We start from the raw sequence: 5,736 nt of genomic DNA on the forward strand, positions 1-5,736 counted from the left end.
TTTAGACTCTCAGAACAAATGCTAATAATATATGTACCTTATATTAAAATATGTGATTCTGAAGAGACATTTTTTCAAACACCTTTGTCTCATAATTCACATTAAAATTAGGAAAAAGAAAGTACGGAAAGACAACAAATGTAAATTTAGATATGTACCTTATTCCTTATATATGCAATATGAAAGAGAGCTCGAGTCAAATCACGTTTGCCAAAACAAAACAAAAACAAAACAAAAAAACTCAAATGATTGGAGGAGGATTAACTCAAACGAAGAGGGAGAAAGCAAACGTTTTTCTGTAACTTCATATCAGATAAGAACATCAAAGAGAAAATTAATCTTTAGTGAGAGTATTAAAAAAAACCAAGAACGCAAAGCAGTAGAGAATGGTTTATTGGATGAGAAACAATGAAAAGTCTCCTACTAAAGTCTTCTTCTTTTTTTTTTTTTTTTTTTTTTTTTTTTTCCTTTTAGATAAAGACATAAAGTAGAGCTACGCTTTCAACGAAGAAAGCTCCCCCTTAAAATTTTTTTTTTTTTTTTTTTTCTTTTTTTTTTTTTTTCCTTTTAGATAAAGACATAAAGTAGAGCTACGCTTTCAACGAAGAAAGGACGGCAAAATAGCCAGGGTCCACACTTACATAGATGAACACAATTGCGGGTGTTAAACCGCCCTCAAATAAATTTTAAATAATGAGACATTTAGTTTATAGATTAAAATTATTTTTAATTTATGTGTATTTTTTAGAAGAAAAAATATTATAGTAAATTATGAATCATGATTCGAATAAAAAAATGAATCCTCCAACCAAACATGCTCTTAATATTAATCTCACTAGTGCCCAGTATTTTAAGGTTATTTTCATTTTATTTTTTAAATTTTAAAAATTTTCATTTTATTTTTTAAAATTTAAAATTTATTCCGTTTAAACTCTTTTGTAAAAAAAATTTATTATAATCGAACTGAAAAAGAAAAGGTTAAATATAATCACATAACTTTAATTTATGTGTTCTTAATATAAATTCAAACAAAAAGATTAGGTGACTACATTACTCTCTTATTACTTTCTTATCTAATCTCCAACTAGAGAATCATCTGAGCAAAAAAAATGCTTTGATAAGCTATTTTTAGTAAGTGGTCGATGTCTTGTACAATTAGAAAAGTAACCATTTATATTTTCAGTGACAAATTATAGTAAATTAATGATACATTAATTTATTACTAATTAATTGTACTTTATCACTATTAATTTGATGATTTATCACTTAGTTGATCAATATCAGTTGTGATAAATCAATTTCTATCGAGATTTTACCGGTTTTATCAGTTATATATATGATTCATTTACCAATGATAACTGATAAATCACTTTAAGAATTAAAAAAAAAATCCTCATCTATATAATAGAAAGCACAATGTGCTTTCCAGTTCACGCGTTTTTTCCACCAAAACGTACCCCCTTCCCTCTTTTTATTTTTTTTTCAAATCTTTTTGTTATTTTCTTTTTTGTTTTTACCCTAAAAGTTATTTATTTTTTATTTTGGCTCTTTTCTAAACCTTGTTTTTTTTAATCTTTTGCCCTGAAATTTTATTTTCTTTTCCGTTTTAGTTTCTTTTGCTCCTAATTTTTTTTTTTCATTTTAAACCTTTATTGACCATTTTTTTCCTTATTTCTGCCTTGAAACTTAATTTTTTTTCCCTTTTTGTTCATTTTACTCTAAAATTTATTTATTTCTTTAATTTAAATCTTTTTTTACCCTTCTTTTTTATTTTTACTTCAAAACTTTATTTTTCTCCTTTTTTATTTTTTGCGCCCTAAAACTTACTTATTTCTTTATTTTGATCTTTTCCTGACCTTTTTTTATTTTTGTCTCGAAACTTTATTTTTTTTCCCGTTTTGGTTCATTTTACCCCAAAATTTATTTATTTTTTCATCTTGGACCCTAAAATTTACTTATTTCTTCATTTTGATCTTTTCCTGACCTTTTTTTATTTTTGTCTTGAAACTTTATTTTTTTTCCCGTTTTGGTTCATTTTACCCCAAATTTTATTTATTTTTTCATCTTGGACCCTAAAACTTACTTATTTATTTATCATGGTCTTTTTTGGCTTATTTTTTATTTTTTCCTTGAGACTTTAATTTTTTTTTCCGTTTTAGTTCATTTTGCCCTAAAACTTATTTATTTTTTCATTTTGGACATTTTTTTGACCATTTTTTCTTATTTTTACTCTGAAGCTTTATTTTTCTCCTTTTTGTTCTTTTTGCCCTAAACTTATTTATTTCTTCATTTGATCCTTTTTTGTCCATTTTTTTATTTTTGCCTTGAAACTTTATTTTTTTTTTTTCGTTTTCGTTTCTTTTGCCCTAAAACTTATTTATTTTTTATTTTAGTCTTTTTAACCCTTTTTTTGACTTCTTGCCCTAAAACTTTATTTTTTTCACTTCAATTCCTTTTTGGGATTTTGTAGTCATATTTGTTGGGAATGGTGTTCTAGAAGCATAAGATGTAATATGATATTTATTATTTATTTAATAAAAGAGTTTATTCATCATTTTATATGCATATATTTATGAATATTTTATGAATATCAATAAAAATTCCATGGTTATTTATGTAACCTTAAACATTGTATATAAGTGTTATATACGAGAGGATAATGTTTAAGGATAATAAATAAAAAACACTGTTCATAATGAATTTAATTAAAGTTCGGAATCTTTAATTAAAACATTATTAATACATGTCATTCCCATTTAGAATGGAACGGTGTTATCCGCACTGTTAATATGGTGAGATATTGAATGAGTGTATTTCACATAATGAGATTATGTGAAACAAGAACACAGACACAATATGAATTTCTAATAATTCCATTAAGTATAGAAATTCTAATTGAGTCTACCGATGGTCATATATAGGATGGTCTTAATCCTAAGTTCTTAACAGACTCCTATTTATGGATTTGTGTCTTTTGATTTACTCGGTACAGATTCTGAGATCCTGAATTCTATTCCTTGTATTTTGGAGACATGATGAAGTAGGTAGTTGAGAATGTTATTACACGAGATGGAATCCATTCCTTCTTAAGAAAGAAGAAGATAAATAATTCTCTTGAGGGTTGATTCGGTACTTGGACCAGTAGGAGCTCCGATTCATGAATGTGTTTTATGAATCACTGTCCATTAGAGAATCAATGGTACTCAAGGATAAAGAAGTAATTAGAGAGGTTAACGGATTTTACCTTGCTCTAATTATGAATTAGTTATGGAGGCTCGATCTATATGCAATGACTATATCAAATGGACACTTCACAGTTTAGAAGTAATTTATATCTATAATTTCGAGAGTGCAATTCCAAGTTTACAGTGGAATAACTATTAGAATTAATAGAATTAATTAATTAATTAAAGTGTTTAATTAATTATTAATTTTATTAGAGCTCGGGATTATAGGTCCATTAGTCCCCGCGTCGTCCTAGTAATTCTACCAGACACAAAGGATAAAATGGGAATTTTAGAATTACGGAATTCTAAAATTAAACACTCGAAAATAATTGATTGAGAATTAATTATTATTTAAATAATATGATTATTTAAATTTGAATTTGAACACATCTAGATTTATCCATTTAAACTTATTTGATAAGTTGTTCAATTTAAAATTCAAATTAATTTAAGTATGACTTAAATTGAAATTTGAATTTGAGTCAAGATTGGACTACAGGATAAAGGATGATTTTCTCTTCCTTCCCTATCTGCAAAATTGGCGCCACACAGGGATGAAAATCCTCTAGAGTGGCCGGCCACAATGGATAAGGGATAGAGGAGATTTCGTTTCGAAATTCAAATTGGAGATAGAAATTTGATTCATTCTAGAAGTTTGACTTCTACTCTATAAATAAGAGAATAGTAGAAAATTGTGGGCACAATTTTTGATACAATTTTTGAGACAATTTTTGAAACAATTTTTCAGCCGTAATTGTCAAGGCTAGCCGAAATTCTCTTTGTAGAGAGGAAGGAAAAAAATTTTCTCCAAAAATTCCACATAGTGCATGCGTTGGTGTTTGTGGAAATTCGAGTGTTTATTGTAACCCGTTTTGTCTCATGTGTGCCCACACACACGTCTTCGTGGATTCTAAGAATTAACATGGAAGACTTTGATTTTCTAAACACAAAGCTTTGGAGCAATGATTGTTCGAGGTCAAAGAACTCAAGTTATCAACCGAGTCGGCCTCCAGGTATTTTTTCTAATTGAGTTCTTAATAAATGAATTAATGAAATTAATTTATTCGTGCATAAATTAACATAATCTATAGAGTATCTCAAAGGTTTTATGAAAATTTTTATTATACACGATCCGCCTCCCCGCACCACGCTTCCGCATCCGAATTCGATTCGGAGACCAACAATATTTTATATACTTTTAATAATAACACAGGGTAATCTTAACAAATACACTTGAAAGTGTATGGATCAGGATTTTTACCCTTTATTCTTTATTTATAACCTTTTTAGATAAATAATTACACTAACAAAAGGGTATTTATCAAGATTAAGGAGTAAAAGTCCAGACACATATAGTGTTGGAACTTTAGACGGGCCGCCCACGACCGCCCGAAAATACCGAGGTTTTGCCCGAGCTCGACCCGCCCGAAAAATTAGGGCCACCCGCCCGAGCCCGAGCCCAAAAATGCCCTTGAACGGGCCACAGGCTTATATTTGGTTGCCCGAACCCGGCCGGGCCGCCCGAATAGCCCGAATTTTTTTTAAATATTTTTTAATTTTTATAATTATTAAGTTAGTTTGTGTTAAAATTATGTAAAAGTCAAAATCAACATTCAATAGACATTATTAACACAATTGAATAAATTAATCATGTATATTATTGATGTATATTAAATTCGTAATACATGATTGACTCGTTCAAAACCTTACCAAGAAAAAGCCAATTGGGATAAAAACTTGACAAGAAAAAAAGAGTGCAATCATTTTGTGACGAATTATAAATTTTACAAACTTACAAAGTTATACAAATACAAATAATGTCAAAAGTAAATACATATTTATAAATTACAAATTTACAATTTAATTTGAAGCTAAAGGATCATCTTCAAAATTAAATGTTAATCGATTAAATTCATCAATCCATTCTTGGCTTGCCAGCGAAATTGTATCATGTCGACCCGCCCGAAAAATTAGGGCCACCCGCCCGAGCCCGAGCCCAAAAATGCCCTTGAACGGGCCGCAGGCTTATATTTGGTTACCCGAACCCGGCCGGGCCGCCCGAATAACCCGAATTTTTTTTAAATATTTTTTAATTTTTATAATTATTAAGTTAGTTTGTGTTAAAATTATGTAAAAGTCAAAATCAACATTCAATAGACATTATTAACACAATTGAATAAATTAATCATGTATATTATTGATGTATATTAAATTCGTAATTCATGATTGACTCGTTCAAAACCTTACCAAGAAAAATCCAATTGGGATAAAAACTTGACAAGAAAAAAAGAGTGCAATCATTTTGTGACGAATTATAAATTTTACAAACTTACAAAGTTATACAAATACAAATAATGTCAAAAGTAAATACATATTTATAAATTACAAATTTACAATTTAATTTGAAGCTAAAGGATCATCTTCAAAATTAAATGTTAATCGATTAAATTCATCAATCCATTCTTGGCTTGCCAGCGAAATTGTATCATGTCGACCCGCCCGAAAAATT

The sequence above is a fragment of the Morus notabilis genome, unplaced genomic scaffold (assembly GCF_000414095.1).
Source record: "Morus notabilis unplaced genomic scaffold, ASM41409v2 Scaffold507, whole genome shotgun sequence".
In the NCBI taxonomy this organism is placed as follows: domain Eukaryota; kingdom Viridiplantae; phylum Streptophyta; class Magnoliopsida; order Rosales; family Moraceae; genus Morus; species Morus notabilis.